Source organism: Cherax quadricarinatus, chromosome 39 (assembly GCF_038502225.1).
Source record: "Cherax quadricarinatus isolate ZL_2023a chromosome 39, ASM3850222v1, whole genome shotgun sequence".
Classification (NCBI taxonomy): domain Eukaryota; kingdom Metazoa; phylum Arthropoda; class Malacostraca; order Decapoda; family Parastacidae; genus Cherax; species Cherax quadricarinatus.
This window is the reverse complement of record NC_091330.1, coordinates 22609284-22634161: the sequence shown is the minus strand read 5'-3', so window position 1 is coordinate 22634161 and position 24878 is coordinate 22609284.

The window sequence follows — 24878 nt, the reverse complement described above, 5'->3', positions numbered from 1 at the left end:
TATTTACTAGAAGAGAGGAAGAAATTTTCGTCTTGAACTGTATAACTTTATCGACAAGTGCCTTTGACAAGCAGTAACTAAAGCACACACACACTCACTCGCACGCACGCACGCACGCACACACACACACACACACACACACACACACACACACACACACACACACACACACACACACACACTAGGGAATGGAAGAAATATAGAAGGCAAAGGACCCAGGAGAATAAGCAGAGCAGTCGTAGAGCCAGAAATGAATATGCACCGATAAGAAGGGAGGCCCAACGACAATATGAAAATGACATAGCAGCGAAAGCCGAATCTGACCCGAAACTGTTATACAGCCACATCAGGAGGAAAACAACAGTCAAGGACCAGGTAATCAGGCTAAGGAAGGAAGAGAGCCAACAAGAAATGACCGTGAAGTATGTGAGGAACTCAAGAGATTCAAAGAAGTGCTCACAGAGGAGACAGAAGGGGCTCCAGAAAGACGGAGAGGTGGGGCACACCACCAAGTGCTGGACACAGTACACACAACCGAGGAGGAAGTGAAGAGGCTTCTGAGTGAGCTAGATACCTCAAAGGCAATGGGGCCGGATAACATCTCTCCATTGGTCTTGAGAGTGGGAGCAGAGGCGCTATGTGTACCCTTAACAACAATATTCAATACATCTATCGAAACAGGGAGATTGCCTGAGGCATGGAAGACAGCAAATGTAGCCCCAATCTTTAAAAAGGGAGACAGACATGAAGCACTAAACTACAGACCAGTGTCACTGACATGTATAGTATACAGAGTCATGGAGAAGATTATCAGGAGAAGAGTGGTGGAACACCTAGAAAGGAATGATCTCATCAACAGCAGCCAACATGGTTTCAGGGACGGGAAATTCTGTGTCACAATCCTACTGGAGTTCTAAGACATGGTGACAGCAGTAAGACAAGAGAGAGAGGGATGGGTGGATTGCATTTTCTAGGACTGCAGGAAGGCGTTCGACACAGTTCCACACAAGAGATTAGTGCAAAAACTGGAGGACCAAGCAGGGATAACAGAGAAAGCACTACAATGGATCAGGGAATACTTGTCAGGAAAACAGCAGCGAGTCATGGTACGTGGCGAGGTGTCAGAGTGGGCGCCTGTGACCAGCGGGGTCCCACAGGGGTCAGTCCTAGGACCAGTGCTGTTTCTGGTATTTGTGAACGACATGACGGAAGGAATAGACTCTGAAGTGTCCCTGTTTACAGATGACGTGAAGTTGATGAGAAGAATTCATTCGATCGAAAACCAGGCAGAACTATAAAGGGATCTGGACAAGCTGCAGACCTGGTCCAGCAATTGGCTCCTGGAGTTCAACCCCCACCAAGTGCAAAGTCATAAAGATTGGGGAAGGGCAAAGAAGACCGCAGACGGAGTACAGTCTAGGGGGACCAGAGACTACAAACCTCACTCAAGGAAAAAGATCTTGGGGTGAGTATAACACCAGGCACATCTCCTGAAGCGTACATCAACCAAATAACTGCTGCAGCATATGGGCGCCTGGGAAACCTCAGAACAGCATTCCGACATCTTAATAAGGAATCGTTCAGGACCCTGTACACCGTGTACGTTAGGCCCATATTGGAGTATGCGGCACCAGTTTGGAACCCACACCTAGCCAAGCACGTAAAGAAACTAGAGAAAGTGCAAAGGTTTGCAACAAGACTAGTCCCAGAGCTAAGAGGTATGTCCTACGAGGAGAGGTTAAGGGAAATAAACCTGACGACACTGGAGGACAGGAGAGATAGGGGGGACATGATAACGACATACAAAACACTGAGAGAAATTGACAAGGTCGACAAAGACAAGATGTTCCAGAGATGGGACACAGCAACAAGGGGACACAGTTGGAAGTTGAAGACACAGATTAATCACAGGGATGTTAGGGAGTATTTCTTCAGCCACTGAGTAGTCAGGAAGTGGAATAGTTTGGGAAGCGATGTAGTGGAGGCAGGATCCATACATAGCTTTTAGCAGAGGTATGATAAAGCTCAAGGTTCAGGGAGAGTGACCTAGTAGCGACCAGTGAAGAGGCGGGGCCAGGAGCTTGGACTCGACCCCTGCAACCTCAACTAGGTGAGTACAACTAGGTGAGTATACACACACACACACACACACACACACGCACAAAAGCTGGTATCTTGATGCTCCAAGTTTGCCTGGTCTCCTTATCTCTGGTGGTGGGCTCCACCAGTGATCATGTCTGGGATATCCAAAAGCTGGGTAATGCTCCAGAAATTCCAGACGTCGAGGCTTATTTGAGCTGTCTGTTTTAGGGTTTGTGTTGGGCGTATTTTTAGTGTAGGGTCATGAGGCACCTTTTGGTGCGAAAGTGCACTTATATGTCTCACGAAATGGTAATGACACGATTGCAAACAAACCATACCACTGGCGGGGTTAAAACCCGCGATCTGATCGCGGGTTCTAACCTAACCCGTGGTATGGTTTGCACTTGTATGTTTATGTAGGAATGCAGTGCCTTGACATACTAGTAATCATACCTTCTAAATGTTATATTGATAGACGCCACTGTATTCAAGCATCCTTAATTGCTACTTTCAACAGCATAGAGCAACTACTCTTTTGCACGCTGATTCCCTTCCCTTCTGCACCTGACACGGTAGTTATATAACCTGACTCATTCCCCAGATGTTCACCAGTGATATACCCACACTACTAAGTTTACTGAGTTCTCCCATTCTCTTTGGATCATTTAGCGTGACCAGGGTTCCAGAACCGAAATGTATGCATTAAAGATGTTCAGAGTGTATGCACTCCTTAAGATCCTGTGTATCACTGTCCAATCTCTTCTGTGTCTTCTCTTCAGTGATTTGAGACTCAGTTTTCACTAGTGTTTCCTCGTAGCTTATGTCTTATAGCTCAGTGACCAATATATGGGGGAACATATTAAATTATTTAAATATTAATATTTGAATAAAATAAAATAAATAGTTCTATAGTAAAATAATAGTAAATATAACTGTAGTGATACCATTGTAAATAAATTATATAATTTTTTGTACGCTTTCATTTCACCATATATGGCCTTAAGCATCAGATGGAAGTATGACCTAGATACTGAAATTAGTGACAAAAGGAAAATGACTTAGTATTTACACTAGATCCTTCAGAAAAGTTATTTTTACAAGAATTGTGAGAACTGGAAGGACTCTTGGGAATTCCTTAAGAGGTTAGTGGATGGTGACGGGGCGATGGCTACACCCGGGGGGGGGGGTGGACATAATTGATCTCCCATTCCTTCCCGGATTGTCGATTCTAGAATGACAAATTTACCAGCACATCCTCTTTTATGTTGTTCAAACTCCTAGGCCCGTCTCACGTAGTAACAAGTGTTCTCAGAGTTTAGACTTGCCTGCCGAACAGCGCACCCATGAGCGATATCGTGCTGGTAGACAAGGCAGGAAACGTCGCTTTGAAACAAAGAAGGTAGACGATGAAGCATACATTGAAAAACGGAACCAGCAACTAAAGGAGCTCTCAGTATGTTTCTAGGGACAGTACTCAGGCAGTGAACCTGGTCAATTGCCAAAGGAAGCTCTTGGTGGAAGAGAAGTCTTACTCGAGAAAAGTGGAAGCGAGAGATCGGGCATTAAAGGGAATAGATAACGTTCAGTACTATTTTAAATGATGAGACTCCTACAGCTGGCCTTAGTTTCAGTAGTAGGGCAGGAATGGTGCCCAAGTTCTGCGAATCTGACTTTAAGTAAGTACTTTAATGGGTCTGAAAACCTGTGCTGACCTAGCCTGAAGTAGTGGGCACTATAGCTACATACCCAGTTGTTAGGTTAGGAAAGAATATCCACTATGATAAGTAATACAGGTGTGCATCTTTATTCCGAGGGACTAACCATCTCAAAACTACGTCTTCATTGGTGAAGGACTGATGACATTGTCTTTACATCTCTACTGCATCTGCTTACTCTTCTGTACTCGACTGAAGTGGCCTACTGTGTAGGCGAAACGTTTCAGAATAAAGATATCTAACTGTAGCACATGTGTCTTCCTTATCAACTTGTCGGTACTGTATACCGTTTTAATATTCACAATATGCACTGTGTCCTCTCTGGAGGACGATTTTTGTCGAGGCAGGAGTTCGGAAGGCCGATACATTGGTAGCCGCAAAATACCAATCGAAATTTCGTAACCTTCCACAACTGAGCGAATCATATGACTTCGCGCTGGGCAAGAAGACCGCGTTTTCGAGTTGTTTTGTTGCAGAGGTTGGTCACGATTTCGACGAGTTGGGGCAGTTGATCCTGCTCGAGGATTATATATAAATCACGGCAGATGATGCTTATAAGTGCAGCAAAGATATGAGATTCGCATCAGTCGAGGAGGTAAGCGAGCTGGCGAATATGTATGAGGTGCACCAGCCAGTTAATAATCGACCATTCAGGCAAGAGCTAGCAGACTAATGCTAAGAATGCTTTCAAGATACCTTCTATACCTACGCTAGCACAGGTCATTGAGAAACCTGTAAACAGGTCTTAGCATAATTCTGAGATGCAAGGAAAAAAGCTTGCTTTGTAATAAGCTGGGCCACCCTTACCAACAGTGCTTCAGGCTACGAAATCAGAGTGAACACCGATAGATATTGTTCCATTCTCCAAACCTTATAGTATATAACAATTACAGTTTCGCAGTAGAAGACTCGTCATTGGAGGTGGTCCACGGCCGACGGGAAAACAGTTACTATTTTAATGGTTAGTAAAGACATCCTGGATACGCACACATAACAAAATAATGCGCTCAATTTTCAGAACTTCTCGGTAACTGTGCCACTTTCAGAATATCTGAGATGTATTTCACCTTATTGCAGTCCTCAGTAACAAGTGTTTCACTTTCCGCTAATCACGAGGTTGACGTCTTATTAGAAGCCAACGGTGGGACTAGATCTAACTTAACCAGGCACAGCTTATTTTTGGAAAGCAAGGTTTTCCGTTCATGACACACTATTGCTGGTCACAAATTATGTTAACATTGGCTACACACAAAGTAACAAATTCTGAAATGGGCGGTAGAATCAGTACCGTCACTGTCTCCAGTGGCGGCTTTGACGTGATCAATGCTCACTGCACAGACACTGGGGTAGGAGACTGATTCATAAACATTCGACGGCGAATTAGAATTAGCTTATCTGACGGGACCCAGGTACGGCACTGCCTCTTATCATGCAGGACCTTCTCAAATCCTGCTCTCTGTAGAATCTCAGTTAATATATCTGTGCTCGGGAGCCTGCTGTTTATATAGTAACAGCACCAGCAGGTTAACAGTGCACTTGCAACTGTTTGGGCAAAGTCCGTCTAAGAAGCAGAAGCGGTGAATAAGAGTAGAACTTTATATACAGTCTAGTCTGGTATACTTATTAGAAAGGATTCACCACCTTACATGAAGAAGCACTAAGCGTGGAACACTTAAGAGTACAGTAACTGAGGCAGTATAAACCAATCCCATGGTGGTATGAAGGTGTTAGGAAAAGATTCTTGACATTGACCGAAACAATTCTGGCCAGGTATGCCGATAGATTGTTCTGCTCGTGTCCTAACATGTGCCACTGGTCAAATTACAGGGAAGCTTTATTATCCTATAATACTAGCCCTGTTATTCCCAATACCGGCGAAAGATGAACCTTTCTCCAGACTTGTAATAGATTACGATTCCTCAGATTCAAGTATGGGTAATGAATTTCTCATTATTCTTATCGTCTCTCTCTCCCCCGAAGCAATACCATTACAACGAATCAATAGCCTCTCTTGTAAGAACCCTAGCGAGTTCTTTTTTTTTTTTTTTTTTTTTTTTTTCACAATGACGGGATGTCGAGGGAAATTCAGTATTAACAGGGGTCGAGCTTCACGTCAGAGATTTTTCGTGATGTTCTTTCCCAGCTGGGAAAGACCAATAGTCTCTCCTTATGTTACGAATAAGTGTTGGACCAAACCCCACATTTTGACGAGTGCACTTCTTTATTTCTCTCTCCCTCACTGAAGGCGATCGTTTATTACTCTTTCTCACGAGGAAAGCATTAAGGAATCACTTCGTCGCACCCCTCTTGAGTTCATGTGAACACTCGGTCAAAGGAGGATTGAATCGATACTGAAAGAACTGCTATTTCTTGAATAAAGTTCACCATTACCGTGATCTGTCTGCACGAACTGTCTGCAGAAAGCATAACAGGAGCACTAAGGGTCGTGAAGGACCAATATGACAAGTTAGCCGTTCCACGTTCTTCAGCAAGCGACTTCGTCTTGGTGCTAGGTAATACACCTCAAGCAAACTTCACGAACCCTTGTACATCAAGGTGAAGTAACTTGAAAGATACTGACGCCTAACAAACTACACATCAATCACAAATACCATATTAACCAGTTAAAGAAATATACACAGACGTGCGTGTCAGTCACTAAATTGAAGTCAATCAGTTGCTAGTACATATTAATAATATTTGAACGGTGCTACTGCTTCTGTGGAGAAAATTCTCCAATAAAGGGGGGTGGGGGTAGCCCTCTCAGAAAGGGGCTAGTGGACTCCACTTACTCCCACAACAGCTTTATTAGAGACACATGTACCAGGTGTCACCATGCACGCCGCCTTGCTAGAACTCCTGAGCAACGCATAATGAGGGTTAAACCTAGAGTAATCCGCCCAAAACCCAATGAGTATCCATCAGCATCACATGTATAGTTAAATGTAATATGCTGAATTATACGCTCCTTTAGGGTACATATTTACGAAGTGCTCAATATTCTACAGCTCAGATGTGAGGACTTAACTCAATGGAAATAGACTCCTTGAACGCGACTTCAAGAAGCTGAGTCATCAATGAAACTTTCTGTTTATTATGTCGGAGAGTAGACTTGGCTGGTAAGTTTCCCCGCAGCTTCTGTCCAGCATCACTACAAGAGGGCTCGCATTCCGCCTGACCCCAGTTCGACTCCATTCACTCCTCGAATATATATATATATATATATATATATATATATATATATATATATATATATATCTGTAACAACATCGCGACTAGCAAAGGATTCGAATCCATGTTGTTTTGGCCCGCATCATGATAAGCGAAAACTACATGACGCTCTAACCCACAGGACCACCAAATCCTACAAGAATCAAGCACCTAGCAGAACTAGATGGATTGATCCGAGGACATACGGTGGACAACATGGGTTCGAATCCTTGGCTAGTCGCAGTGTTGTTATTGATCAATACCACTCTTTCGTGGTTATAATTATATACAGTGGAACCTCAAATATCGAACTTTCTTCAGTCCAGAAGGCTGTCCGAGTGCCGTTACCGAACGAATTTATTCCTATAAGGAATAATGTAAATTAGATTCATTTCAGACCCTCAAAAATACACTTATAAAAGCACGTACAAAAATACACTTACATAATTGGTTGAGTTGGGAGCAGTTCAATTTTTGAAGTTCCACTGTATATATATATATATATATATATATATATATATATATATATATATATATATATATATATATATATATATATATATATATATATATATATATGCAAACAATTGCAGACAGGCGACCTTAACTAAGCAAGACAAGCCACGGGGGCAGGAGATCTTAAGCGCCCTGGACGAAGTACTTTCACACTTCTCAGTGTGCGTCATCAGGAGCTATGCAATGTTGCAAGGCTGCAGCTGAAGGAGTAAGGGAAAGTTTTCTCAGAATAGCGCAGTGCAGATCTGTCACTTGCTGATGGCTCTCTCAGAATGTGGGCCAACGGTTGGTGTCACACGCAACACTACCACCATCTCCATCCCCCCATATGGGGTAAGAGAGTTTTGAGAAGTCAAGTATCATGAAGTTAGACGATATAATAGTCTGCCCCAAAAATTTTCTAACCTTTTTGAAAAGGGCATGTGACTTGAGAAAATACGTTTCTCAGTGGATATTATATATATGGATTGCTATTATTCTGTGTAACCCATAATTTTAATTATATGCGATATTCTTGTCATGTTTCAAGAAAGAAACATAATCTTCTCTCTTGAAACATGACAGGAATACCGTATATAACTCAAATTATGGGTTATGGTGTATGGTTTTAGTCCACCTCATGGAGAGAGAAAATTCACGATGTTCTATATAAAATCTATGCATATGTATAACGTCTGAATTAAATACCTTTCATTACATTATAAATATTCATTACGTTCAGTGTCATTATTATTATAATCATAACCAAGCGCTTAACCCATACGGGCCATACAGCGCTGCACGTACAGTGTCAGCAACCTACAAAATTAAACACGATTTTATCTTGTTTCAGGTATGTTGAGGACCGTCAAAGGTGAGCGAGTGTCTTCTGATAACACTACTGGTGAGAACCTTCTAAGGTGTGTCTTCTGATAACACTACTGGTGTGTGCTTTATATGTTAACATCACTGGTGAGGCCCGACAGGTGTGTGTGTGTCAACTAGTAACACTGCAGCTGTAAGTTTATTGAAAACTTCTTAGCTTAACACATGTTAGACACACAGTTGTACCTACAAAGTCCACCAGTATTCGGAGTCCGGTACATCATTTACCGTAATGCTTTTAATTAACGAGAAGTTCGTCTAGTACATAGAATTAGTAATGCTTCACAAGCTGGAATTTATAGTATTCACGGCACTCAATGATTCTTTAGAAAAATTGCGGAAAAATTTGAGAAATTAAGAATATAAAGATAAGGGTTGAAAATGAGCGATGCGATTGTCAGAATTAACTTTGGTGGAGAAAATTACCTTCAAAATAATATCTTGTTTGGCAGAGTTGAGGACTAACAACACTACTGCCACAGAGATGACTGCGTCCACTGGTTCTCGTAGTGGTGTGAACATGTCTTCCATTGGTTCTCATAGTGGTGTGAACGTATCTTCCATTGGTTCTCATAGTGGTGTGAACGTGTTTCTCACTGGTTCTCATAGTAGTGTGAACGTGTCTTCCATTGGTTCTCATAGTGGTGTGAACGTGTTTCTCACTGGTTCTCATATTAGTGTGAACGAGTCTTCCACTGGCTCTCATATTAGTGTGAACGTGTCTTCCACTGGTTCTCATATTAGTCTATGATGGGGATGCCCGGGTGCTGTGCATGTGTCTTGATTTCATCTTGTCGGTATTATATACAACTCTTGTACTACTACTACTACTACTACCACCACCTCTTCCTGCCTATATATAGCCGTCCTGCTCCACCTCTGGTTAGTGTGACTTTGTCAATGGTCCAAGTCGGACCGAAACGTCGTCGTAAGCTTCTCTCTTTTATGTGCGGGTTATTTGTGTATAGTGTGAACGTGTCTTCCACTGGTTCTCATATTAGTGTGAACGTGTCTTCCACTGGTTCTCATATTAGTGTGAACGTGTCTTCCACTGGTTCTCATATTAGTGTGAACGTGTCTTCCACTGGTGCTCATATTAGTGTGAACGTGTCTTGCACTGGTCCTCATATTAGTGTGAACGAATCTTCCACTGGCTCTCATATTAGTGTGAACGTGTCTTCCACTGGTTCTCATATTAGTGTGAACGTGTCTTCCACTGGTTCTCATATTAGTGTGAACGTGTCTTCCACTGGTTCTCATATTAGTGTGAACGTGTCTTCCACTGGTGCTCATATTAGTGTGAACGTGTCTTGCACTGGTTCTCATATTAGTGTGAACGTGTCTTCCACTGGTGCTCATATTAGTGTGAACGTGTCTTGCACTGGTTCTCATATTAATGTGAACGTGTCTTCCACTGGTGCTCATATTAGTGTGAACGTGTCTTCCACTGGTTCTCATATTAGTGTGAACGTGTCTTCCACTGGTTCTCATATTAGTGTGAACGTGTCTTCCACTGGTTCTCATATTAGTGTGAACGTGTCTTCCACTGGTTCTCATATTAGTGTGAACGTGTCTTCCACTGGTGCTCATATTAGTGTGAACGTGTCTTGCACTGGTGCTCATATTAGTGTGAACGTGTCTTGCACTGGTGCTCATATTAGTGTGAACGTGTCTTCCACTGGTGCTCATATTAGTGTGAACGTGTCTTCCACTGGTTTTCATATTAGTGTGAACGTGTCTTCCACTGGTGCTCATATTAGTGTGAACGTGTCTTGCACTGGTGCTCATATTAGTGTGAACGTGTCTTCCACTGGTTCTCATATTAGTGTGAACGTGTCTTCCACTGGTTCTCATATTAGTGTGAACGTGTCTTCCACTGGTGCTCATATTAGTGTGAACGTGTCTTGCACTGGTGCTCATATTAGTGTGAACGTGTCTTGCACTGGTGCTCATATTAGTGTGAACATGTCTTCCACTGGTGCTCATATTAGTGTGAACGTGTCTTCCACTGGTGCTCATATTAGTGTGAACGTGTCTTCCACTGGTGCTCATATTAGTGTGAACGTGTCTTCCACTGGTGCTCATATTAGTGTGAACGTGTCTTCCACTGGTGCTCATATTAGTGTGAACGTGTCTTCCACTGGTTCTCATATTAGTGTGAACGTGTCTTCCACTGGTGCTCATATTAGTGTGAACGTGTCTTGCACTGGTGCTCATATTAGTGTGAACGTGTCTTGCACTGGTGCTCATATTAGTGTGAACGTGTCTTCCACTGGTGCTCATATTAGTGTGAACGTGTCTTCCACTGGTGCTCATATTAGTGTGAACGTGTCTTGCACTGGTGCTCATATTAGTGTGAACGTGTCTTCCACTGGTGCTCATATTAGTGTGAACGTGTCTTCCACTGGTGCTCATATTAGTGTGAACGTGTCTTGCACTGGTGCTCATATTAGTGTGAACGTGTCTTCCACTGGTGCTCATATTAGTGTGAACGTGTCTTCCACTGGTGCTCATATTAGTGTGAACGTGTCTTGCACTGGTGCTCATATTAGTGTGAACGTGTCTTCCACTGGTGCTCATATTAGTGTGAACGTGTCTTCCACTGGTGCTCATATTAGTGTGAACGTGTCTTCCACTGGTGCTCATGTTAGTGTGAACGTGTCTTGCACTGGTGCTCATATTAGTGTGAACGTGTCTTCCACTGGTGCTCATATTAGTGTGAACGTGTCTTCCACTGGTGCTCATATTAGTGTGAACGTGTCTTCCACTGGTGCTCATATTAGTGTGAACGTGTCTTCCACTGGTGCTCATATTAGTGTGAACGTGTCTTCCACTGGTGCTCATATTAGTGTGAACGTGTCTTCCACTGGTGCTCATATTAGTGTGAACGTGTCTTCCACTGGTGCTCATATTAGTGTGAACGTGTCTTCCACTGGTGCTCATATTAGTGTGAACGTGTCTTCCACTGGTTCTCATATTAGTGTGAACGTGTCTTCCACTGGTGCTCATATTAGTGTGAACGTGTCTTAAACTGGTGCTCATATTAGTGTGAACGTGTCTTGCACTGGTGCTCATATTAGTGTGAACGTGTCTTCCACTGGTGCTCATATTAGTGTGAACGTGTCTTCCACTGGTTCTCATATTAGTGTGAACGTGTCTTCCACTGGTGCTCATATTAGTGTGAACGTGTCTTCCACTGGTGCTCATATTAGTGTGAACGTGTCTTCCACTGGTTCTCATATTAGTGTGAACGTGTCTTCCACTGGTGCTCATATTAGTGTGATCGTGTCTTGCACTGGTGCTCATATTAGTGTGAACGTGTCTTGCACTGGTGCTCATATTAGTGTGAACGTGTCTTCCACTGGTGCTCATATTAGTGTGAACGTGTCTTCCACTGGTGCTCATATTAGTGTGAACGTGTCTTCCACTGGTGCTCATATTAGTGTGAACGTGTCTTCCACTGGTGCTCATATTAGTGTGAACGTGTCTTGCACTGGTGCTCATATTAGTGTGAACGTGTCTTCCACTGGTGCTCATATTAGTGTGAACGTGTCTTGCACTGGTGCTCATATTAGTGTGAACGTGTCTTGCACTGGTGCTCATATTAGTGTGAACGTGTCTTCCACTGGTGCTCATATTAGTGTGAACGTGTCTTCCACTGGTGATCATATTAGTGTGAACGTGTCTTCCACTGGTGCTCATATTAGTGTGAACGTGTCTTCCACTGGTGCTCATATTAGTGTGAACGTGTCTTGCACTGGTGCTCATATTAGTGTGAACGTGTCTTCCACTGGTGCTCATATTAGTGTGAACGTGCCTTCCACTGGTTCTCATATTAGTGTGAACGTGTCTTCCACTGGTTCTCATATTAGTGTGAACGTGTCTTCCACTGGTGCTCATATTAGTGTGAACGTGTCTTCCACTGGTGCTCATATTAGTGTGAACGTGTCTTCCACTGGTGCTCATATTAGTGTGAACGTGTCTTCCACTGGTGCTCATATTAGTGTGAACGTGTCTTGCACTGGTGCTCATATTAGTGTGAACGTGTCTTCCACTGGTGCTCATATTAGTGTGAACGTGTCTTCCACTGGTGCTCATATTAGTGTGAACGTGTCTTGCACTGGTGCTCATATTAGTGTGAACGTGTCTTCCACTGGTGCTCATATTAGTGTGAACGTGTCTTCCACTGGTGCTCATGTTAGTGTGAACGTGTCTTGCACTGGTGCTCATATTAGTGTGAACGTGTCTTCCACTGGTGCTCATATTAGTGTGAACGTGTCTTCCACTGGTTCTCATATTAGTGTGAACGTGTCTTCCACTGGTTCTCATATTAGTGTGAACGTGTCTTCCACTGGTTCTCATATTAGTGTGAACGTGTCTTCCACTGGTTCTCATATTAGTGTGAACGTGTCTTCCACTGGTTCTCATATTAGTGTGAACGTGTCTTCCACTGGTTCTCATATTAGTGTGAACGTGTCTTCCACTGGTTCTCATATTAGTGTGAACGTGTCTTCCACTGGTTATTCGAAAAGATAAAAATTGTCCATCTCATTTCATCACTGAGTTTAAATTCATCACTGGGTTTCAATTCATCACTGGGTTTCAATTCATCACTGGGTTTCAATTCATCGGTGGGTTTCAATTCATCGGTGGGTTTCAATTCATCGGTGGGTTTCAATTCATCGGTGGGTTTCAGTTCATCGCTGGGTTTCAATTCATCGGTGGGTTTCAGTTCATCGCTGGGTTTCAATTCATCGGTGGGTTTCAGTTCATCGCTGGGTTTCAGTTCATCGGTGGGTTTCAGTTCATCACTGGGTTTCAATTCATCGCTGGGTTTCAGTTCATCACTGGGTTTCAATTCATTGCTGGGTTTCAGTTCATCACTGGGTTTCAATTCATTGCTGGGTTTCAGTTCATCACTGGGTTTCAATTCATTGCTGGGTTTCAGTTCATCACTGGGTTTCAGTTCATGACTTAAGAAATCGTAATGACACGATTGCAAATAAACCATACCCCCGGCCGGGATTGAACCCGCGGTCATAGAGTCTCAAAACTCCAGCCCGTCGCGTTAGCCACTAGACCAGCTAGCCACAATAAGATTCATCCAACTAGGTATATTTCTACACCATAGGAAGGTTAGCACAGGCACCTCTGTGACTCGAATTCGTTTGTAAAAACTTGCATTTGTGGTCACAGTGGTGCCTGTGCTAACTTTCCTATGGTGTAGAAATATACCTAGTTGGATGAATCTTATTGTGGCTAGCTGGTCTAGTGGCTAACGCGACGGGCTGGAGTTTTGAGACTCTATGACCGCGGGTTCAATCCCGGCCGGGGGTATGGTTTATTTGCAATCGTGTCATTACGATTTCTTAAGTCATGTTGACGGCAGTGAAGGGACTTGAGCTAGAGTTCGTCACGGCCACGCTAGCTGGAGATTCGTCTGTAAAAACTTGCATTTGTGGTCACAGAGGTGCCTGTGCTAACTTTCCTATGGTGTAGAAATATACCTAGTTGGATGAATCTTATTGTGGCTAGCTGGTCTAGTGGCTAACGCGACGGTCTGGAGTTTTGAGACTCTATGACCGCGGGTTCAATCCCGGCCGGGGGTATGGTTCATCACTGGGTTTCAGTTCATCACTGGGTTTCAGTTCATCACTGGGTTTCAATTCATTGCTGGGTTTCAGTTCATCACTGGGTTTCAGTTCATCACTGGGTTTCAGTTCATCGTTGGACGAATACCTGTTGCTAGTATATTGAAAATAATATAAAATCCCAACAAGTTGATGATTAAGACACATGTACAACAGTTGGGTATCTTTATTGATGAAACATTTCGCCTACACAGTAGACTTCGTCAGTCAAATACATTGCCTATTGCTAGTACTGAGATGATGGAATTTTACATTAAAATATAGGCGATGAAGCTGCGCTAAATGCGCATGAGGCTGTCAGTCTTCTCAACTTCAACATCAGTTGGAATTGTTTATTTTGGCTTTGGAAGAAAGAATTTTCCTCATTGTTATTATTCTTTTCATAGGAGGTTCTTACGTTAAAAAATCATTGACAAGACATGAAAGGTTGAGCATGTGTTTGTCTTTTCTGAGGTATAAAGTGCCTAATTAGTCTTCAGTTTCAGTAACTAAATTAATTATATATATATATATATATATATATATATATATATATATATATATATATATATATATATATATATATATATATATATATATATTATATATATATATATATATATATATATATATATATATATATATTATTATTATTATATATATATATATATATATATATATATATATATATATATATATATATATATATATATATATATATATTATTATTATTATAATTATATATATATATATATATATATATATATATATATATATATATATATATATATATATATATATATATATATATATATATGATGGGGTCCACCTATGGTGTAATTTGTGGGACCCATAGCCTCGGAGAAGTGGATAAAAAGGCTTCAAGGAAGAATATTTGGATTTCTTCCTGAAGCCGTTTGAATGTTTCACTTCCCCTACCACCCCATCTTTTCATATATTATTTTTACCAATAGGAATATTTTATTACATAATATGGTACAGAAGATTTAAGAGATATATTGTTGATATAAAGGTGGCATATAAGGTACATGTTGTTACGTGTGTATCACCGATTATATAAATATATATATATATATATATATATATATATATATATATATATATATATATATATATATATATATATATATATATATGCAATAAGATCACAGTAAACAGGTGATTTCAGAATATGCAAAATTATGAAAGAAAATGATTACCAAGAAAAAATGAATAGTCTCTTAGATGATACTGAAACCTATTCTAAACTTAGAAAAAATCCCCTAGAAACCGTTAACAGCAATTTCAATAAAACAATAAAACTTCTACTGAAAGGCAAAGATGAATTAGTCAAGCAATTTACTTCCACTAATCCATCTTTACCTTACATGTATGGACTAATAAAAACGCACAAACCAAGGAATCCAGTCAGACCAATTATTAGCTCCATAGGATCAGTTTCATATAAATTATCCAAATGGCTTGTTGACATTTTGAGCTCTATTGTTGGTAAAATTTCTAACTTTAATGTTAAAAACAACATAGATTTAGTTGATAAATTAAGCTCCTTGACTGACTTAAATGATTTTAACATGGTTAGTTTTGATGTTACTTCCTTGTTTACGAAAGTTCCTGTTGATGATTTATTAAGTTTCTTATCTGAAGAACTCGTTAACTATGATTTACCATTGCCAGTTCCGACTATCATTAAACTTATTAAACTTTGCATTGTTGATGCAAAATTTGTATTTAATGATAAGTTTTACACTCAGAAGTTTGGCATGGCAATGGGAAATCCTCTTTCACCTGTTCTTAGTAACCTATACATGGAATTTTTTGAAATAAGGCTGCTTATCACAATCCTCCCTAATAGAGCTAAATGGTTCAGATATGTTGATGATATTTTGTGTCTTATGCCCAAGAATGTAGATATACACCATTTCCTTGGCAATTAAAATAGCTTAGCCCATTCTATAAACTTTACTGTTGAGTTTGAAGAAAATAACTCATTGCCTTTTCTAGATGTTTTAATTATTAAGGGTAATAATGAATTCAAATTTAAAATTTACAGAAAACCTACAAATAACTGTTCCTATGTCCACTATTATTCTTCACATCAAGATAGAGATAAACTGTCAGTTTTCTCATCAATGTTTTTGAGAGCTTTACGTATTTGAAGTCCAGAGTTCATAGATGAGGAAGTATCCAAAATTTATGAAATAGGTAATGATTTGAAATACCCAAGAAACGTAAATGATAAATCTTTTAAAATTGCTAGAAATACTTTTTACAATCCAAAAAGGGACAACCAGCCTTATTCAACTAAAAATATGTTGGTTCTCCCTTACCATGAAAACTTGGTTGATATGCCTTCTCTTCTAAATCTCGAACTGAGGTTAAAACAACATAAATATAGCATTAGAACTGGACAAGATTCCAATGCTCTGTTTATTCATGCGAGAGATTTTAACCATCCAATTGATTTTCAAAAAGTTGAGAAAGTTTTATCAAGCAAGCCCATGGTTGACAGAAATATAATTGAATCTTGTTTCATAAAAAGCAGTTTTGACAATAATATGAATATTTAATTTGGTTTATATAAATCAGATCCATTTATAATTAATAGAATTTGGGAAGAATTTAATAATACATTGGACAAATAATAAATTTTAAAATTCTTAGCTCTTGGGTAGAATAGTTTGTTGGTGGGTTGTGTGAAGGACCTGTCTAGTTGGGCCAGCGGGCCTGCTGCAGTGTTCCCTTTCTTATGAGTCGCGCGTCAGGTGTTGCTTTGTTGTGGGATTTGATAGTGAGGTGTGGGCTAGACCCTTTATATGCCTTCCTTTGATGCATTACTTTCATTGTTCCTTGATAATGTGAGTAGTCACGAAAGCGCTTGGAATTTCTCTATTCTTTCACAGTGGTTGTTTTGCATATATATATATATATATATATATATATATATATATATATATATATATATATATATATATATAATATATATATATATATATATATATATATATATATATATACATATGCAATAAGATCACAGTAAACAGGTGATTTCAAAATATGCAAAACAACCACTCTGAAAGAATAGAGAAATTCCAAGTGCTTTCGTGACTACTCACATTATCAAGGAACTTGATACAGTTCCTTGATAATGTGAGTAGTCACAAAAGCGCTTGGAATTTCTCTATTTTTTCAGAGTGGTTGTTTTGCATATATATATTTTTTTTATAATCACACTGGCCGATTCCCACCAAGGCAGGGTGGCCCGAAAAAGAAAAACTTTCACCATCATTCACCCCATCACTGTCTTGCCAGAAGGGTGCTTTACACTACAGTTTTTAAACTGCAACATTAACACCCCTCCTTCAGAGTGCAGGCACTGTACTTCCCATCTCCAGGACTCAAGTCCGGCCTGCCGGTTTCCCTGAACCCCTTCATAAATGTTACTTTGCTCACACTCCAACAGCACGTCAAGTATTAAAAACCATTTGTCTCCATTCACTCCTATCAAACACGCTCATGCATACCTGCTGGAAGTCCAAGCCCCTCGCACACAAAACCTCCTTTATCCCCTCTCTCCAACCTTTCCTAGGCCGACCCCTACCCCGCCTTCCTTCCACTACAGACTGATACACTCTTGAAGTCATTCTGTTTCGCTCCATTCTCTCTACATGTCCGAACCACCTCAACAACCCTTCCTCAGCCCTCTGGACAACAGTTTTGGTAATCCCGCACCTCCTCCTAACTTCCAAACTACGAATTCTCTGCATTATATTCACACCACACATTGCCCTCAGACATGACATCTCCACTGCCTCCAGCCTTCTCCTCACTGCAACATTCATCACCCATGCTTCACACCCATATAAGAGCGTTGGTAAAACTATACTCTCATACATTCCCCTCTTTGCCTCCAAGGACAAAGTTCTTTGTCTCCACAGACTCCTAAGTGCACCACTCACTCTTTTTCCCTCATCAATTCTATGATTCACCTCATCTTTCATAGACCCATCCGCTGACACGTCCACTCCCAAATATCTGAATACATTCACCTCCTCCATACTCTCTCCCTCCAATCTGATATTCAATCTTTCATCACCTAATCTTTTTGTTATCCTCATAACCTTACTCTTTCCTGTATTCACCTTTAATTTTCTTCTTTTGCACACCCTACCAAATTCATCCACCAATCTCTGCAACTTCTCTTCAGAATCTCCCAAGAGCACAGTGTCATCAGCAAAGAGCAGCTGTGACAACTCCCACTTTGTGTGTGATTCTTTATCTTTTAACTCCACGCCTCTTGTCAAGACCCTCGCATTTACTTCTCTTACAACCCCATCTATAAATATATTAAACAACCACGGTGACATCACACATCCTTGTCTAAGGCCTACTTTTACTGGGAAATAATTTCCCTCTTTCCTACATACTCTAACTTGAGCCTCACTATCCTCGTAAAAACTCTTCACTGCTTTCAGTAACCTACCTCCTACACCATACACTTGCAACATCTGCCACATTGCCCCCCTATCCACCCTGTCATACGCCTTTTCCAAATCCATAAATGCCACAAAGACCTCTTTAGCCTTATCTAAATACTGTTCACTTATATGTTTCACTGTAAACACCTGGTCCACACACCCCCTACCTTTCCTAAAGCCTCCTTGTTCATCTGCTATCCTATTCTCCGTCTTACTCTTAATTCTTTCAATAATAACTCTACCATACACTTTACCAGGTATACTCAGCAGACTTATCCCCCTATAATTTTTGCACTCTCTTTTATCCCCTTTGCCTTTATACAAAGGAACTATGCATGCTCTCTGCCAATCCCTAGGTACCTTACCCTCTTCCATACATTTATTAAATAATTGCACCAACCACTCCAAAACTATATCCCCACCTGCTTTTAACATTTCTATCTTTATCCCATCAATCCCGGCTGCCTTACCCCCTTTCATTTTACCTACTGCCTCACGAACTTCCCCCACACTCACAACTGGCTCTTCCTCACTCCTACAAGATGTTATTCCTCCTTGCCCTATACACGAAATCACAGCTTCCCTATCTTCATCAACATTTAACAATTCCTCAAAATATTCCCTCCATCTTCCCAATACCTCTAACTCTCCATTTAATAACTCTCCTCTCCTATTTTTAACTGACAAATCCATTTGTTCTCTAGGCTTTCTTAACTTGTTAATCTCACTCCAAAACTTTTTCTTATTTTCAACAAAATTTGTTGATAACATCTCACCCACTCTCTCATTTGCTCTCTTTTTATATTGCTTCACCACTCTCTTAACCTCTCTCTTTTTCTCCATATACTCTTCCCTCCTTGCATCACTTCTACTTTGTAAAAACTTCTCATATGCTAACTTTTTCTCCCTTACTACTCTCTTTACATCATCATTCCACCAATCGCTCCTCTTCCCTCCCGCACCCACTTTCCTGTAACCACAAACTTCTGCTGAACACTCTAACACTACATTTTTAAACCTACCCCATACCTCTTCGACCCCATTGCCTATGCTCTCATTAGCCCATCTATCCTCCAATAGCTGTTTATATCTTACCCTAACTGCCTCCTCTTTTAGTTTATAAACCTTCACCTCTCTCTTCCCTGATGCTTCTATTCTCCTTGTATCCCATCTACCTTTTACTCTCAGTGTAGCTACAACTAGAAAGTGATCTGATATATCTGTGGCCCCTCTATAAACATGTACATCCTTAAGTCTACTCAACAGTCTTTTATCTACCAATACATAATCCAACAAACTACTGTCGTTTCGCCCTACATCATATCTTGTATAATTATTTATCCTCTTTTTCTTAAAATATGTATTACCTATAACTAAACCCCTTTCTATACAAAGTTCAATCAAAGGGCTCCCATTATCATTTACACCTGGCACCCCAAACTTACCTACCACACCCTCTCTAAAAGTTTCTCCTACTTTAGCATTCAGGTCCCCTACCACAATTACTCTCTCACTTGGTTCAAAGGCTCCTATACATTCACTTAACATCTCCCAAAATCTCTCTCTCTCCTCTGCATTCCTCTCTTCTCCAGGTGCATACACGCTTATTATGACCCACTTCTCGCATCCAACCTTTACTTTAATCCACATAATTCTTGAATTTACACATTCATATTCTCTTTTCTCCTTCCATAACTGATCATTTAACATTACTGCTACCCCTTCCTTTGCTCTAACTCTCTCAGATACTCCAGATTTAATCCCATTTATTTCCCCCCACTGAAACTCTCCTACCCCCTTCAGCTTTGTTTCGCTTAGGGCCAGGACATCCAACTTCTTTTCATTCATAACATCAGCAATCATCTGTTTCTTGTCATCCGCACTTCATCCACGCACATTTAAGCATCCCAGTTTTATAAAGTTTTTCTTCTTCTCTTTTTTAGTAAGTGTCTACAGGAGAAGGGGTTACTAGCCCATTGCTCCCGGCATTTTAGTCGCCTCATACGACACGCATGGCTTACGGAGGAAAGATTCTTTTCCACTTCCCCATGGACAATAGAAGAAATAAAGAAGAACAAGAGCTATTTAGAAAAAGGAGAAAAACCTAGATGTATGTATATATATATGCATGTGCGTGTCTGTGAAGTGTGACCAAAGTGTAAGTAGGAGTAGCAAGATATCCCTGTTATCTAGCGTGTTTATGAGACAGAAAAAGAAACCAGCAATCCTACCATCATGCAAAACAGTTACAGGTTTCTGTTTCACAGTCATCTGGCAGGACGGTAGTACTTCCCTGGGTGGTTGCTGTCTTTCAACCTACTACCTTTTACATATATATATACATATATATATATATACATATATATATACATATATATATACATATATATATATATATAATATATATAGGTTGGTAAACAGCAACCACCCAGGGAGGTACTACCGTCCTGCATAGTGAGTGTAAAACGAAAGCTTGTATTTGTTTTATATGATGGTAGGATTGCTGGTGTCTTTTGTCTGTCTCATAAATATGCAAGATTACAGGTACGTCTTGCTACTTCTACTTACAATTAGGTCACGCTACACATACATGTACACATTTAATTTATACACACTCATCTGAGTTTTCTTTGAGTTTATCTTAATAGTTCTTGTTCTTATTATTTTTCCTTTTATATCCATGGGGAAGTGGAATAAGAATCTTTCCTCCGTAAGCCATGCGTGTTTTAAAAGTCAACTAAAATGCCGGGAAAAATGGGCTAGTAACCCCTTTTCCTGTAAAGATTACTAAAAAGAAGAAAATTATCAAAGTGGGAAGTCTGAATGTGCGTGGATGTTGTGCGAATGATAAGAAAGAGATGATTGTGGATGTTATAAATGAGAAGCTGGATGTCCTGGCTTTAAGTGAAACAAAGCTAAAGGGGGTGGGAGAGTTTTAATGTAGAGGAATAAATGGGATTAGGTTAGGGGTTTTAAATAGAGTTAGAGTTAAAGAAGGAGTAGCAATAATGTTGAAGGATAAGCTATGGCAGGAAAAGAGGGACTATAAATGTATTAATTCAAGGATTATATGGAGTAAAAGTGGGTTATAGTAAGCGTATATGCACCTGGAGAAGAGAGAAGTGTAGAGGAGAGAGAGATTTTGGCAGGCCGGACTTGAGTCCTGGAGATGGGAAGTACAGTGCCTGCACTCTGAAGGAGGGGTGTTAATGTTGCAGTTTAAAAACTGTAGTGTAAAGCACCCTTCTGGCAAGACAGTGATGGAGTGAATGATGGTGAAAGTTTTTCTTTTTCGGGCCACCCTGCCTTGGTGGGAATCGGCCGGTGTGATAATAAAAAAAAAAATAAAATTGAGTGAATGCGTGGGGAATTTTGAACCAAGTGTGAGAGTACTTGTGGTTGGGGATTTAAGTCCTAAAGTGGATAAAAAATGTTGTGGAGGGAGTAGTAGGCAAATTTGGAGTGCCAGGGGTAAATGAAAATGGGGAACCTTTAATTGAGCTATGTGTAGAAAGAGATTTGGTAATAAGTAATACATATGAAAAAGAGGATAAATAAATATACAAGGTATGATATAGCATGTAATGAAAGTTTGTTAAATTATGTATTGGTGGATAAAAGGTTGATGGGTAGGCTCCAGGATGTACACGTTTATAGAGGGCAACTGATATATCTGATCATAATTTAGTTGTAGCTAAAGTTAGAGTAAGAGGTAGATAAGACAAGAGGAAAATGGCAACAAGTAAGAGGGAGGCAAAAGTGTATAAACTAAGGGAGGAAGAAGTTTGGGTGAGTATAAACAACTATTGGCAGAAAGGTGGGCTAGTGCAAGTATGGAGTAGTGGGGTGGGGGTTGAAGAGGGTTGGAATAGTTTTAAAAATGCAGTATTAGAATGTGGGGCAAAAGTTTGTGGTTATAGGAGGGTGGGTACAGGAGGAAAGTGGAGTGATTGGTGGAATGATGAAGTAAAGGGTGTGATAAAAGAGAAAAAGGTAGCTTACGAGAGGTTTTTACAAAGCAGAAGTGTTATAAGAAGAGTAGAGTATATGGAGAGTAAAAGAAAGGTGAAGAGAGTGGTGAGAGAATGCAAAAGGAGAGCAGATGATAGAGTGAGAGAGGCACTGTCAAGAAATTTTAATGAAAATAAGAAAAATTTTTGGAGTGAGTTAAACAAGAGAGCCTTGAGAACGAATGGAGGGTTAGTGGGGTTAGTAGATGGGGAGATAGAAGTTTTGGGTAGATGGCTAGAATATTTTGAGGAACTTTTAAATGTCGACGAAGAAAGGGAAGCGGTAATTTCATGCACTGGCCAGGGAGGTATACCATCTTTTAGGAGTGAAGAAGAACAGGATGTGAGTGTGTGGAGAGGTGCGTGAGGCATTACGTAGAATGAAAGGGGGTAAAGCAGCTGGAACTGATGGGATCATGACAGAAATGTTGAAAGCAGGGGGGGGGGATAAAGTGTTGGAGTGGTTGGTATTTTTGTTTAATAAATGTATGAAAGAGGGGAAGGTACCTAGGGATTGGCGGAGAGCATGTATAGTCCCTTTATATAAAGGGAAGGGGGACAAAAGAGATTGTAAAAATTTTAGAGGAATAAGTTTACTGAGTATGCCAGGAAAAGTGTATGGTAGGGTTATTATTGAAAGAATTAGAGGTAAGACAGAATGTAGGATTGTGGATGAGCAAGGAGGTTTTAGAGTGGGTAGGGGATGTGTAGATCAAGTGTTTACATTGAAGCATATATGTGAACAGTATTTAGATAAAGGTAGGGAAGTTTTTATTGCATTTATGGATTTAGAAAACGTATATGATAGAGTGGATAGGGGAGCAGTGTGGCAGATGTTGCAAGTATATGGAATAGGTGGTAAGTTATTAAATGCTGTAAAGAGTTTTTATGAGGATAATGAGGCTCAGGTTAGGGTGTGTAGAAGAGAGGGAGACTACTTCCCGGTAAAAGTAGGTCTTAGACAGGGATGTGTAATGTCACCATGGTTGTTTAATATATTTATAGATGGGGTTGTAAAAGAAGTAAATGCTAGGGTGTTCGGGAGAGGGGTGGGATTAAATTATGGGGAATTAAACACAAAATGGGAATTGACACAGTTACTTTTTGCTGATGATACTGTGCTTATGGGAGATTCTAAAGAAAAATTGCAAAGGCTAGTGGACGAGTTTGGGAGTGTGTGTAAATTTATAAAGTTGAAAGTGAGGTGATGAGGGTATCAAATGATTTAGATAAAGAAAAATTGGATATCAAATTGGGGAGGAGGAGTATGGAAGAAGTGAATGTTTTCAGATACTTGGGAGTTGACGTGTCGGCGGATGGATTTATGAAGGATGAGGTTAATCATAGAATTGATGAAGGAAAAAAGGTGAGTGGTGCGTTGAGGTATATGTGGAGGCAAAGAAGGGAATGTATGAAAGTATAGTAGTACCAACACTCTTATATGGGTGTGAAGCTTGGGTTGTGAATGCAGCAGCGAGGAGGCGGTTGGAGGCAGTGGAGATGTCCTGTCTAAGGGCAATGTGTGGTGTAAATATTATGCAGAAAGTTCGGAGTGTGGAAATTAGGAGAAAGTGTGGAGTTAATAAAAGTATTAGAGGGCTAATGAGGGATTGTTGAGGTGGTTTGGTCATTTAGAGAGAATGGATCAAAGTAGAATGACATGGAAAGCATATAAATCTGTAGGGGAAGGAAGGCGGGGTAGGGGTCGTCCTCGAAAAGGTTGAGGGGCTTGGAGCGAGGGGCTTGGACTTCCAGCAAGTGTGCGTGGGCGGGTTAGTGAATGGAGACGAATGGTATTTGGGACCTGACGATCTGTTGGAGTGTGAGCAGGGTAATATTTAGTGAAGGGATTCAGGGAAATCGGTTATTTTTATAAAGCGGGGCTTGAGTCCTGGAAATGGGAAGTACAATGCCTGCATTTTAAAGGAGGGGTTTGGGATATTCGCAGTTTTGAGGAATATGTTGTATATATTTATACGTATATGCTTCTAAACTGTTGTATTCTGAGCACCTCTCCAAAAACAGTGATTATGTGTGAGTGAGGTGCAAGTGTTGAATGATGAAAGTATTTTCTTTTTGAGTCACCCTGCCTCGGTGGGAGACGGCCGACTTGTTAAATATATATATATATATATATATATATATATATATATATATATATATATATATATATATATATATATATATATATATATATATATATATATATAATCTGTCCCCACGCCAGAGGCTCAATTTGGTGCACACTTACTCACGTCGTTGGGCGCTAAGTGGGTACCACATTGTGATTCATTGGTTTTTGCATAAGGAAATTGTGAGAGGCTGGAACTAGGGACATGCACCTGCAAGTCCACT